The sequence below is a fragment of the Heloderma suspectum genome, chromosome 1, assembly GCF_057233095.1.
Source record: "Heloderma suspectum isolate Gila_16-S chromosome 1, 16-S_ref, whole genome shotgun sequence".
NCBI classification, from domain to species: Eukaryota; Metazoa; Chordata; class Lepidosauria; order Squamata; family Helodermatidae; genus Heloderma; species Heloderma suspectum.
The window spans coordinates 395,894,376-395,909,636 of record NC_139458.1 but is presented as its reverse complement, the minus strand read 5'-3'; positions in this window follow the sequence as shown (position 1 = coordinate 395,909,636).

The following is a 15,261-nucleotide window of genomic DNA, read 5'->3' as shown; positions in this document are numbered from 1 at the left end:
TCATTGACAGAATCAGATTTTGTTTATCAGGATTTTGTTCTACTTACATTAATTCGCATAAGCACTAATTCACAGAATTCACATTAGCACAAACGCGCATTAGTGCTAATGCTCCCTTGGACACTTGTGCTAATTTGCATTAACATGGATTAGTGCATTTCTGCAAGCGCACAATAATTTGATGCAATCTTTTAAAAAATCATACTTAAGCCTGTTCATATTGAATTAAGAGCAAAATATAAAGACTAGGGGTGAGCTTCAAATTTGGCTGTATCCCAAACTGAATTGGGCTGATTCAGGCAGATTTGGGAGATGTCTGAACCAAACTTGGGCTCCTCCATAGTGGACCAAATCTGAACACTTCTGAAGATTCAGGATTCCAAAAATTGATACATTTCTCCCCAAGCTCTCTATATGAAGAAAACACCAGGGTGGGGAGACGGGGGAGGGAGAAGAGGGGGTGTAGAGTTGTCACTGGCAGCTCTAACTTCTAATCACAGTGAATGGTTTTACCAGGGCTCTCCAATCCCAGGGCTTTGAGGGAGGGATGTTGTAGCAATATATTACAGGACTGATGCAGAGTTCAGTATGCTTTGCTAGGTCTTCCTCCCAGGAGCATTGAAAGCATTTTGGTGGAGTCTGTGAGACCTGGGAGGGTGTACCATTGAGTGCTTGCTTGGAAAATGTTGAATATTCAAATCCTTCTACCTCTGCCACTGTATTCTCCACATCCATCATCCATCCTTGTCCTATTGCACTTTCTGTGGCTTTGGTGCCAATTGAGCAGAAAATGAAGAAGTGTTGAACAGTTTTTAATTAATCATAACTTTCCAGCTCCTGCACCTAACCTTCTGAAATTTTGCAGGTTTCTTGCCAAGAAACACTTCTATGACACATGCCATTTCCATACAAATTGCCAAAAAAACCCAAACCCATAGATGGGGGAGGGGTTAAGGGGAAATTAATCCCTTTCCCCACCCCACCCCAAATTTGAACTCTCTTCTTTCACAGTAAAAGCTGCACCTATCATTCTGAAATTTTTCACGTTTCTTAACTCTATGATGTATGAAATTTTCATAACAATTGCCCACATACAACGTAGCGGGATCAATGCATCCTTTTGGGGGGAACCTCAGACTGTAAAGGCGGCTCTTGCACAAAGCTCTCTGCACCTATTCATCTGAAACATGGCAGGAAGAATTCCCTCATAAGGGAACACCATGCCTGCAAATGTCACCCAATTTTGACAAACAGAATTCTGACAGACAGCATTTGTTGATTTCCAGTGATGGTCAATGGGAAGCATGAAGATTTGGATTTCTGAATTGAGGTTCATTCACGGTCCAAACCTCAGGAATGATCCTGGGTGCTTGATTGAGTTAGGCACTAGAAAAAGCCTTTATGGTTTGTAGGGAGTGGCCATCTGCCATCCGGCTGGTTGTTTCATATTATACAGATTGCCACATCGAAGAGGGCTGATTCCTGCTGAGTCATCCAGAGGAATCCCCCCCCCATTATCTGTTAGATGCAATCCTATGCATGTTTAGGCAGAAAAAAAAGTCCTACAACTCCCAGCATTCCCCAGCCAGCACTGATGGCTGGGGAATGCTGAGAGTTGTAGGAGTTTTTTTTTTTTTAATAACTTGGTCTACTTCTTCTGAGATTAACCTTCCAGAGCTGCCCTAATCTTTGGAATAGGCAAAGAATCCAGGAAGTCCTTTATTTGATTGAGATGTAGGTGTTGTGATGTGTGCAAGTCCTGATAATATTTTGAGAATGCAGAACAGATCTCATCTTTCCTGGTAGTCAGGGTGTTCAATTGCATCCTGATGGCCAACTTTTAGTCTGAGCACCTCTCCGTTTCCATGCCAGAATTCTGCTCTGCTTGTTAGGACTTTTTTGTCTGTCTGAGCATGCATAGGATTGCACCCTTACTGGTATACTCCGCCTGCTCTTCATAGTCACTTCTGGTGCAGACATCTACTCAAAATGGGGGCTGCTTGGCAACAGCTGCCTGCTTCCAGAGGTGAGTGAGGGGGCTTCCAGAGAGGGCTTTTGTTGGGCTGTCAACTGGTCTCAGTCACAGAATGTTACAGGAGGTCCAATCATCTTCCATTCATAGCCTTCCCATATTTTCCTTGCTGCTTTTCCATCTTTTTCTTTACCATGGAAAATGAGTTAAGGAGTAAACATTGGAATTGCTGCACAATGACTTTTGTTTGGTAGTGCTAGGATCCAGCTGTGTTGCTAGGGTCTATGCGGCCCTGGCCCTAAACCTATTTCCGACAGCCCCAGATCTATTCCCCAGATATCTAAGTGTCCACTGGTGCCAATTGAAGGTGTTTTTCCCCCTCAGCTTAATAGCCACAAAGGGGGCATTTTTCAAGGTGGATTGCAGCTGGGAAGGGTTTACCGCACCGCCATCCCACATGCTGCAATGCTCCCACCCCCAGCATGGAAATTAAGTTTAGAAAAATATTTCCATTGGTGCTAATGGGATTTTTCCTAAGCTTAGCTCCCATGGAAGGTGTGTGTGTGTGTGTGTGATTTCCAGTGTATCACAGTTGGGGAGGCAAAGGGTTACTTTCCCTGTGGATTTTGGCCCCCCAAATGCCCCTTTGCTGCATGGCAATGAAGCTTAGAATAAAACCTTCCATTGATAGCAATGGAAAGGTTAGACTCCAAATCTTTTAAATGCCCAGCAATGCCCTTGCTAGGAACTCTCCATTCGGAAGCACCCCAAGGGTTGTGTCCCCAGGCTCCTATGGATGAGTTGGCTGCTTCTAAAAAACAATAATAGAGAGAGATACAAAGTAAAGTTATGGAAAAAGCACAGTGCAACCAGTATGACCCAGCTCCATCTATTGTTGTACTTTACCCTGAACATGTGCCGTTGCTCACTGGCAACCTGACAGCATCCCAGCTCCTTCCAAGTTTAATAAATCTGAATTATAAGTAAAGCATATCTGAACATTTGACCTTTTGTGTATTATTTAGCCATTAAGGAAATGCCCATTGTTGTTCCTGTTGCTGCAGGAAAATGTTTGTGTCCAAACTCATATTGAGAAGACCTTTACTTTAGGAAGAAGAGCTCTCTCTCTCTCCCCCCCCCCCCGTGTGTGCGCGTGTGTGCGGTGGTTTGGTTTGTTGGTTGATTTTTTTATTTCTTTCCATCACAGAAGCACAATTGGAGAGAACAGGGTATTCGTAGAATGGCAGACTGTAATGTTACCAGTTGACCAGCAGATGATGCCAGAACATACCTTTTCCCAAACAGTGCTCACCTTTGGGGGTAGGGGTGTGTGTATTAAGTAGGAGTGGGACGTATACTAATTACAACTACACCACAATCATTAACAGTCTATTTGTGGTCAATTAAAATAGATGGGATTTTCTATTAGAGTCAAGGGATTGCAGTCCTTTCCTCACAAGAGAAGGCTCAAGCATTTGAGGCTTTTTAATTTAGAAAAAGAAGTGGGAGCCCTGAATACTATGCATGGTCTGGAGATAGTGGACTGAGGAGTTTCTCTTCCTCTCCCGGAAAACTTGAATCCAGGGTCACCCAATAGAACTGAATGGCAGTAGATGCAGGACAGGCAAGGGTCACAACACATAATAACAACATCCACAGTTGGGCAATACTTTTATCAGAACCAACCAAAATGCCACAAAAGAACTTGCAAGTTTTTGAGTTCTCTGGAACTCTTCATCAGGCTAGGTGGTAGAAGAGGCTGGGAACTGGGGAAGAAACAGAAAAGGACAAAGGTTAGGTCAGATGTTGTGGCCATGAGATCTGCAGTTTAGACCCAATCTCAAAATGGAGATCGCAGACTGAATAAATCACATCTAGGGATCAGATGACACCTAGCTTTCTGGGATGAAGGAGGAATGGCTGATCCCCATTTCTGAAGACATAAAGGCCTGCTGTAACTCTGACCTGCCTCTTGCTCTGGGTGAAATGCATAGGTTCTTGGGTAGGCAGTGAGCAGAAGCAAAGAGAAAAATGACAGTCTTTAAATTAGCAAAGGCAAACATCAATTTTAGGTGATGCATTAAGTTAAAAAAAGTCAGTTTAAGCCAAATATTTATGTATGTATGTATTTATGTATGTATGACATTTCTAATCCACCCAATAACTTATGTTCTCTAATAACTAATGTATTACCTAGTGACTGGAGGGGATGGACTCCTCAAAATGCAAAGTCCCTCTTCAGGTGGTAGAAAATCTTCCTCTAGTAGCAGATTATACCCTGATCAGCCGAATTCAGTATTCTCCAAGGCACACAAAAAACAAAGTTAGCTGCACTGGTTCATGAGAAGAAGACAAATACACTTCAAAATGGACTAGCCAACACACTCTTTTGTGTGCCCTCATTGGCCCAAGATGTGGTGATGGCCCATTATTGAAATGGCTTTAAATTGGGATTACGCAAATTCACGGAGGAGGCCAAGTCTACCAGTCTCATGGCTAACACTGATTACCAGTTGGGGGCTAGGGGAGCAACAGCATGGGAGGGTTATTCTCAGCATGCCCTGCTTGTGGTCTTCCCCTATGCCAAGGGTGTAGAAGCTTAAGCCTGGGGGCCACATCCTGCCCACTTGGAATCCCAATCTAGCCCTTGGGGGTTCAACTTTCCCCCAGCCACTGATGGGTGATTTCCAAGCTTTTTCTTTTGCAGTTTCTTCCCCATTTTAAAAAGTTGTAATTCTTCTCCTAAGGCTTTTTTACTGGCAGTCAGACCATTAAGGGTGCAATCCTATGCATGTTTAGACAGAAAAGAAGTCCTACAGCTCCCAGCATGCTGGCTGGGTGCTGTAGGACTTTTTTCTGTCTAAACATGGATAGGATTCTGCCCTAAGCTAAACTGTGGTGGTATTTTGGAGGGTGCCCCTTTTGCGTTCAGCCCCGCCCACCACTGGGATGCAGCCCTCTGAAGCTTCTCTGAAATTGAATTCCGCCCTCTGACTGAAAGAGGTTCAACACCCGTTCCATAATCGTTGGGTTGGCCGTTGGGGGAAACAGCAGGATGTTGGACTGGAGGGACCTCTGGTCTTGCCAGCAGGGCTCTTCTGATGTCCTTAGAGTCCTGCTGACTTTCACTGGCCTAACTGGATCAAATGTATTTATGAATTACATTTCTATACCACCAACGGCCAAAGCTCCACAAACAGCTACTCTTCCTTAGCTGGGTATGATTATCAATGTAATATAATGTTTAATTTAAATCAGTGGCAGGGTATGGGGACGACGACTTCATAGTAGAGTCGAATTTGCCTGTCTACAACTTCCTCCACATTTCATCTTAAAGCTGGGGTGGGCAGCTTGTGGCCCTCCAGATGTTTTGGCCTACAACTCTCATGACCCCTCATCTTTGGCTTTGCTGGCTAGGGCTGATGGGAGTTGTGGACCAAAACCTCTGGAAGGCCAGAAGTTACCCCCCCCCTAAAAACTGACCATCCAGACTCCATGACTTCATCATCAACTTAGCCTTTCTTTTTCTTCTCTCCCTCCCCTGCCCCAACTTGCTTTTTGTAACATTTTGCCGGATAAAGAGATCTGAAGATCTCAAAAGCTTGCACATGTTGGGTGACCTTTGAGGTGGCCTAAGGAAGGTATTGCCCTAATATGGATTTGTTTGGATTTGTTCTTCTTATGAACAACAGGGCTACCTTTGTTTTTTTTACATAACCTTACTGGGAGTCTATATGAACTCAGTATGACTTATCTCAGAGGAAGTAGGTATGGAATTGGGCTTTAATTATTTACCCATAGCATCAGCAACAACACTTTATGCAGCCCTATCCTAGGCAGGTTTACTGAAGTAAGTCCCTATGCAAGTTAAGTGTGCATACAGTTGCAAGCTTTCAAGTCCTCTGTAGCAAACAGGGTGAGAAATAATGAGGGATGGTGATCTGGGACACCTGGGTCCAAATTCACGTTCAGCCAGGAAGCTCACTGGGTGACCTCGTACCAGTTACAATCTCTCAACCTAACCAACCTCACAAGGTTGCTGTGAGGATAAAAATATGTGTGGGTGGGACGGACCATGTACTTTGATGTCTTGGGAGGAAAAGTGGGATATAATAGAAATGTTATAAAATAAAAGATGGGAAGAAGCCTTGAAAATCCAACAGCCTGCCGGATTTATAACCCATTATAAACCCTAACTGTAGTATAAGGAGAAAGGGGACGCTGAGAGGAGGGAAGGCAGTAGAGGCTGATGGCTCTGATTTCGTTGGGGCTGTGAATCCATTCTGGATTTCAATCAGAACTAGCCAGAACTCTAAAGGAGCTATCCAAAGAGCTGAACCCTAGCCCCAAACTGGGTTCAGCACCTTGGATAGGTTCTTTAGAGTTCTGTCTGGTTCTGACTAAAACCCAGAATGGATGCATAGCCCCAACGAAATTGGAGCCACCAGCCTCCATTGAGGAAAGGCCAAGCCAACCGCAAGAACTTAACCAAGGGCTGGCTGTGTAGGTTTCTTGAGTGCTTCTCGGAGCATTTTGCAACGAAGATAAAAGTGTATGAGGGTAATTGCAAGAAAGTTTATTCTGGCCACGTGGGCTGCATCCAGCCACTTCAAAGAAGTGTTTTAAACAGCAGTCAAACGAAACAACAAAAAAAGGGGAACATCGCACTCTCTGATGCAAGAATTCAGCTGGATAACACTGAAAACAGGAAATGCCTGCATTATTATAAGGAGGTATATATTTAACTTACTCTACAGGTTTGCAGGTTCCAGCTGTCTATACTTTTGAACAGCTTTGACATCCAGGTCTTTAAAGTATTAACTTATGGGAAAATTCCATTAACATTCGGTGGGATTTGCTTCTGAGTAAGTTTTAGGATTGGCGAGTCCTCCTCCGGCCCCTCCCCCCCCCCGCCGCACTCCATTCCCAACAGGGCTTCTGTGCCTTTAAGAGGTGCCTGGCAAACAGAAATGCAGCAGCTCAAGGTTTTCCAGCATGCCCTGAAGGGGATGGACTCTGCCTCTCCTTAAGGAGATCTTAAAGGCACAGGAGCCTCCCCAGAATTAAAAGCTGTTAACCGTGCCTCTATTATAGACTATAATGTTTACTCGAAGTAGTCCCTACTGACTGCAGTAGTACTTCTTCCGAGGTAAGTGTGCATATTTAAGGCATTTATATATCGCCTTTAATAAAAAAAAAATGGCCTCAGCTGCTGTTGCATAGGGTTGCAGCCGTGCGGCCCAATCCTTAACAGCTAAAGAAAACCCTATCGAGTGACATGGGGGCTACTTATTCCCAGGTAGCTGTGCATTGCAGCCGTCCATACTTAATACGCGTCAGAAATCATGCATATTCAGCGGGACTGACTCCCAAGCAGGTACACAGGCAGGCAGGCAGGCACATATCGTCTGCACGCACAGGCGCCCGGAAATAAATTTCCCGTCGAACCTCTTTCCAAGTAACATCCCGATCCTGTGCAGAGCCAGGCGCGGCTACGGCCAGCGAAAGTGGCAGATGTTTAAAGGCGCGCTTAACATCGGGTCGGGCTGTAAGGACGTTTCGGACTGCAGGGGAAGGCACGCCACGTACGTGTGTTAAGGGAAATCTGCCAGCCCCACCGAGTTTGCGGGGTGGGGCGGGGGCTCTGCGTGGCCTCGAGGCGATGCGCCCGGACATCAATCGCCGCGCTGGCTGGACTGTTAGGCCCCAAAGCAAGTCAAGGGCTGACTTGAATCGCCTTAAGCCTTCTTCTTACAGCGCGATCCTATGGACGTTTACTCAGAATTAAGGGCCGTTGTGTTCAGTGGGACTTACTCCCGCGTAAGTGCGTTTAGGATTGCAGCCAGCCTGAGTAGGGTTGTGTTACCACTGCACGACGCCGAGTGAATAATTAGGCAGTACGGGGAAATTCTCCTCCGCCCCCCCCCCGCCCCGTAGGCCCTTGGAAGGGGCGACTTTTTCACCCCGACCGCGCCCCCCCACACCCCCGACTGCGAAAGTGCCCCTAAGCCCGGTGTGACTTTCTTCAAAGGATGAGCGCTTTGAGGAGTATCCGCCTCAAAGAGCCCCTGGGTGGAACAACATCGGCGCCGGGTGCGGCCTGGGGCGGGCGGGCGAGAAACACTCATCACACCTAAAGAAAGGACTCACTCCGATTCCAGGTCACAAGCCGGGCCGCTCCTTTTCCCTTCGCTTGTCGCTGTGCCTGGCTCCCCACGCGTTGTACCTCTGTGTTTGGCAAAGAGGAACTGGGATATGGTTCGCACAGGCTGCAGTCTTCTCCACGTGGGCCCCTTCCAGATGAGTTGAGCCCAACACATCTGGAGGGCGCCGGTTGGGGAAGGCTGGTACAGGGCAAGGAAAGGCGAGAAAGAAATATGGGGTGTGCGTCACGGGGTGCCTCCTGGAGTCTCCGAAGGGTCATAGAAGGCAGTCGCGGGAACTAGATGAACTGGAAAGGGAAGGAGATACTCGGAGGAGGCTAAGGAAAAACAAGTATGGCGGGACCATAGGTCGCTGGGTTGAACACCGGCTTTGCATGACGAAGGTCCCAGGTTCGACCCGGCACCTCCAGGTAAGGCTGGAAAAATTCCTGCTTCACAGCCCTGGAGAGCCGCTGCTGCCAGTCAGTGCTGACAGTCCTGGGCTAGATGGACCAAGGGTCCAACTCAGTATAAGTCAGCTTCCTCTGTTCCAAAAACCGCGCCTTCCTCCCAGGGGCTGGGTGTCGCGACCCCAGGCCGCCTTTCCGGCGCCAGCATAAAAAGGAGCGCAACACCTTTCTTCGGAGATGAAGAAAGAGGCGTGCAGGGCTGGTTCACACGTGCATGCCCTGGCTGAATGATGACCGTGCACGTGCGAAGCAGCCGTGACGTTCGCTTCAGGGGCCGGTTTAAGCAATACCCTATAAAATTCAACGAGACTTGCTTCTTCTGAGTAGGATTGCTTGGTAAGTCTACAGTCCTACGTGCTTAACTTGGGAGACAATCCCATTGGAGGAACAGCCAAAAGATCCCGTATCAATGGGATATTATGAAATAGTAAGTATACTCCACAAAGAGACGATCAGTAGCGGCGTGTATTCACAAGTAAGTATATGTATAGGCCAACATCCTCAAAGCCCGGTTCCTGGCAGTAAACAGACATCATGCTGGTTGTATGTGAACACGTCTTAATATACAAGCAGTTGTTAGGCAGAGGGAAGGCCATACCCATGCACGTGTTTTAGCGTGAAATAAGCAGGCGTCACTGGAGATGCAACAATCGGCAGGAAGCAAAAATAAAAATAAAAATGAAACACATCCTGAGCTGCAAAGAGGAAGGGTGGAATAAAATTGTAATAAATACATGTAATAATAAAAGAAGATACCAATGTGGGAGAGGGGAATTACGCTCACAGATTTATGCATCCGTGTTCTAGGCAGAAACAGAAAGAAAAGAACAAGAGAAGAAAAAGATGGTGTCGGACAGAGTTTAACGAATATTGGATGCACAGCGCATGTATGTATACTTCCAATAAGTCCCACCGCAGCTGAAAATCCTGGCACTTTGTGAATCTGAGGATTACGTGATGTAATTCATTCAACCGAGAGCATTTTATCTGCGCTTTTCTGTATATGCCGTTATATATTATAGCAAATTGGTAATGTAAATAAAACATAAATTGAGTGAGATATAGAGTGACATTGTCACCCTGCTCCTGAACATGGTACTGTATTGATTCAGGACAAAAGGAAATCGTGTTTATTTCAATCGGACTTTTTACTATGGAAGCGTCAGGAAGCAAACTGTGCTCTAAAAGTAATAGTTTGAGCTGCAAACTTCTCCCATAGATTTCAAAAGGTGAGGGTGGCTCTATTTAGCTATTTTTACATGGTCTGTCTGGAATGGTATATCGATCGGTCACTCCCATTACATTGACCAGGAGTAGGCAACTACACCTCCCATAATCCCTGACCTTTGGCCATGCTGGCTAGGAATGGTGGTAGTTGTAGTCCAACACATCTGGAGGACGCCAGGTTCTGGGAGGCTTGAAGAAAATGAATAGAACAAATTAGATGTAGGTTTTTGGTTTTTTTTAAACCAAAACCAAATCTACCTGGCTCTTGACTCCCAGATCTCCCTCAAGGCCTCCTTCCATCGATCCCATCTGGCTGGCAAGGAGAAGTTCCCCTCCGAGTTCATTTGGAACTTTCTGCGACGTCCCCCGGATGGCAAGATTAAAGGGGAAAGTCGCAGCTGTATATTTATGTTTGCATTGCTAGAGGGGAATTGATTTCCTTGCGTGTATTTTCGTCCTTGTAATACACACAGGGGCGGATTTGCGTCACCCCAGCAACTTGCTGGTCGAGATAAAGTTGCACAAATATTGAAAAGGGAAGTGCTCCGGCTCATTATAAAAGTTTTTTCCCCCCCTCCCCTCTCTTTCTTTCTCTCTCCGGAAGAAATAAGGATTTCTGCTGGATCCTAAAATACCGGAGCCGCTTCTATTTTGGGCCACCAATCTCGCAGGCACATCCGCTCATTTAGGCCGACTTGGAGGAGTCTATCAAAACAGGAGATGACCTGAGCTTCGGCAAAGTCGCTCCGCTTCCTGCTTACACTTTCTTCTTCTTCTGTTCTGGGGCGACAGAAGCCGGCGGGCTGCTGGCCGAGACTTACACGCGGGCATTGCACGCTTCCTCAGAAGGAGGTCCCCATGAGTTCAATGGGGCTTACTCCCAGGTAAAGGGGTCGAGGACTGCAGCCGGGGCCTCTTGTTCTGAGCTGCCCCGTCCGGTGTCAGGACTCTGAGGTTCACATGCTCAGAACAGAAATATGGGTCAACAGCGCCATTAAAGGGCGGCCGCAGGAATCACTTACGTGCCAGTCGTGCGAGAACAATAACCCCGAATAACCCGCGGACTGCACAAGCTTTTGGCGAGGCTGTGCTCATTCGCGAAGGCTGCATTCCTGCACGCCAGGGGCAGGCAACCTGGGCCCCTCCAGATGTTTGGAGTACAACTCCCACAATCCCTGGCCATGCTGCCTGGGGCTAATGGGAGTTGTGATCCAAAAGATCTCTAGGGCACCAGGTTGCCCACCCCAGGACTGGGCAGAAAGGAGATATCCGGATGGTTTAGACTTCAGCTTCAAGCATTCCTGACCATTGGCCAGGCTGGCAGTAGCTTCTGGGAGGGTGAAGTCCAAAGCATCTGGAGCGGTGGAGGCTGGTGGCTACGATTTCGGTGGGGTGTGCGTTCATTCTGGGCTTCAGTCAGAATCCTAAAGGAGCTATCCAAGGTGCTGAACACTAGCCCCCAAATGGGTTCAGCGCCTTGGATAGCTCCTTCAGAGTTCTGGCTGGTTTTGACTGAAATCCAGAACGGATTCACAGCCCCACCGAAATCAGAGCCACCAGCCTCCATTGTGGAGAGCCTCCTTGCCTCACCCCTTATTATGCACACTTAGCCTGGGAATAAGCCCAGCTGAACTCAATGGGACTTACTTCGGAGTACACATGTACAGGATTGCACTTCCAGGCTATAATCCTAAGTACACTGACTTGAGAGGAATCCCCGCTGGATTCCGTGAAGACTAATTTCTGAATAAAAATGAGCCTAGGACCTCACTGGGCCTCTCAAGCTGTTTTGCCCAAATGCTCCGCATCCCCAGATGCTTTGCTGAGTTGGCATTTGAAGCCACGTCTCCCTCCACCTCTCCCTCATAAGTCCCAGTCTAGACTGGATCCTCTGGGATCTGTTCCAAGTTTAACCCCTGATGGTTCTTTTATCTTCTTCCTCTTGGGCTCCTATGTCTGGTTTTCAATGGCGGCCCTTGGGTTCTTCCATAGCTGGAGCTGACAGAAGATGTAGCAGGCTGCGTGAAATGCAGCGTTTGCTGTTTACTGTGGATGGGTGATGATTGCTAATCCCTGCTGCAGACTTACCTTCCGTGAATCCTTTCCCAACTGAGGGTCCCCAGATGTTGTTGGACTACTACTTACATAATTCCTGATAGCTGGGCATACCACCTGGGGATAATGGGCATTATAACTGAACACCATCTGGGGACCCCATGTTGGGAAAAGCTGGATGGATGTGTCTAATGCTTACACACACGGGGGGGGGGGGGAGAGCGAGAAACACACCACTTGCAAAACAGCAACACCAGAAACGTAGATGCCTGTCAGCTGTTAGCCATGAGAGCTAAATGAAATCTCTTGGATGAAACTCTGAGTGCCAGATGGTGGGAAATCTTTGTGGCCCTCTTGTGAACTTCCTAGAAGACCATCTGGTTGGCCACTGTAAGAAACAGAAAAGGCTGGATTAGATGGACCTTTGGTATTCATGTTTTTAGGCAAAGTGAAATGAAGTATTGACTAGGCTGATCTGTCGAACAACTGGCAGTTACTGAAATAGTGGCAAGCAATTCCAGTCCCAGTAAGACCTTACCAGCCCTGGCAGTGCAACTAGAGCACAACCCACCTGGAAGTACTCCTGTCCTGCGCAAACCCAGAGAAATGAGTGGTTGCTCTGCAAGTGTGCAGTGGTTGGACTTCTGTTGAGGTGCTCTTGCACGAGTGCGATTCCTGTTCATTTCAGTGAGCCTTAGGCAAGAAAACTCCCAGCACAAAAGAGGGCTTGTGGGCCCTTTATGTAATTGCAAGGTCATTTGATCATGCCCAAAGTTGCACTGCCCCTTCATGGATCACTGCCCCTTCATGGATCACTGCCTTGTTGTGGCGAAGGGGCTTGCGTAACTCAGTGAAGCCATAAGCTATGCCGTGCAGGGCCACCCAAGACGGACAGGTCATGGTGGAGAGTTCTGACAAAATGTGGTCCACTGGAGAAGGAAATGGCAACCCACTCCAGTATTCTTGCCAAGAAAACCCCATGGAACGTATCACAAGGCTAAAAGAGATGACGCTGAAAGATGAGCCCCTCAGGTCGGAAGGTGTCCAATATACTACTGGGGAAGAGCAGAGGGTCTTTCCAAGTAGCGCCAGAAAGAGTGAAGCGGCTGGGCCAAAGCCGAAAGGACACTCAGCTGTGGATGTGTCTGGTGGTGAAAAGAAAGTCCGATGCTGTAAAGAACAATATTGTTTAGGAACCTGGCATGTAAGATCAATGAATCAAGGTAAGCTGGAGGTGGTCAAACATGAGATGGCAAGATTGAACATCGACATCTTGGGAATCAGCGAACTAAAATGGACAAGCATGGGCGAATTTAATTCAGGTGGCCATCATATCTACTACTGTGGGCAAGAATCCCTTAGAAGAAATGGAGTAGCACTCATAGTCAACAAAAGGGTGGGAAAAGCAGTACTGGGGTACAATCTCAAATGATAGAATGATCTCAGTACGAATCCAAGGCAAACCATTCAACATCACAGTAATTCAAGTCTATGCCCCAACCACTGATGCCAAAGAAGCTGAGGTTGATTGGTTCTATGAAGACCTACAACACCTTCTAGAACTAACACCAAAAAAAGATGTCCTCTTCATCATAGGGGATTGGAATGCTAAAGTAGGAAGTCAAGAAATCACCGGGATAACAGGCCTTGGTGTACAAAATGAAGCAGGACAAAGGCTAATAGAGTTTTGCCAAGAGAACATGCTGATCATAGCAAGCACTCTTTTCCAACAGCACAAGAGGTGACTCTACACATGGACATCACCAGATGGTCAATATCAAAATCAGATTGATTATGTCCTTTGCAGCCAAAGATGGAGAAGCTCCATATAGTGAGTAAAAACAAGCCTTGAGCTGACTGTGGCTCAGATCATGAGCTTCTTGTTGCAAAATTTCGGCTTAAATTGAAGAACATAGGGAAAACCACTAAACCATTCAGGTATGACCTAAATTATATCCCTTATGAATATACAGTGGAGGTGAGGAATAGATTTCAGGGATTAAGCCTGATAGACAGAGTGCCTGAGGAACTATGGACGGAGGTCCGTAACATTGTTCAGGAGGCAGCAACAAAATCCATCCCAAAGAAAAAGGAATGCAAGAAAGCCAAGTGGCTGTCTGATGAGGCTTTACAAGTAACTGAGGAAAGAAGGGAAGCGAAAAGCAAGGGAGAAAGGGGAAGATATATCCAACTGAATGCAGAGTTCCAGAGAATAGCAAGGAGAGACAAGAAGGCCTTCTTACATGAACAATGCAAAGAAATCAAGGAAAACAATAGAATGCGAAAGACTAGAGATCTTTTCAAGAAAATCGGAGATATCAAGGGAACGTTTTGTGCAAAGACGGGCATGATAAAGGACAAAGAAGGCAGGGACCTCACAGAAGCAGATGAGATTAAGAAGAGGTGGCAAGAATACACAGAAGAACTATACAGGAAAGATCTGAATGTCCCTGATAGCCATGATAGTGCGCTCACTGAACTTGAGCTGGACATCCTCGAGAGTGAAGTCAAGTGGGCCTTAGGAAGCGTTACTAACAACAAAGCTAGTGGAGATGACAGTATTCCAGCTGAGCTATTTAAAATCCTAAAAGATGATGCTGTTAAAGTGCTGCACTCAATATGCCAACAAATTTGGAACACTCAACAGTGGCCACAAGACTGGAAGAGGTCAGTTTACATTCCAATTCCAAAGAAGGGCAATGCCAAAGAGTGTTCAAACTACCACACAGTTGTGCTCATTTCACATGCCAGCAAGTTGATGCTCAAAATCCTACAAGCTAGGCTTCAGCTGTATGCGAACCGAGAACTACCGGAAGTACAAGCTGGGTTTCGAAGAGGCAGAGGAACTAGAGATCAAATCGCCAACTTTCGCTGCATCATGGAGAAAGCAAGAGAATTCCAGAAAAGCATCTCTTTCTGCTTCATTGACTATGATAAAGCCTTTGATTGTGTGGATCACAACAAACTGTGGCAAATTCTTAAAGAGATGGGAGTACCAGACCACCTTACCTGTCTCCTGAGAAACCTGTACGAGGGTCAAGAAGCAACAGTAAGAACCGGACATGGAGCAACCGAGTGGTTCAAAATTGGGAAAGGAGTACGACAAGGCTGCATATTGTCACCCTGCTTATTTAACTTATATGCAGAGTACATCATGAGAAACGCCGGGCTGGATGAATCACAGGTCAGAATTAAGATTGCCGGGAGAATTATCAACAACCTCAGATACGCAGATGATACCACCCTAATGGCAGAAAGTGAAGAGGATCTCAAGAGCCTCTTGTTGAGGGTGAAAGTGGAGAGTGCAAAAGCTGGTTTGAAACTTAACATTAAAAAAACTAAGATCATGGCATCTGGCCCCATCACTTCCTGGCGTATAGAAGGGGAAGAAATG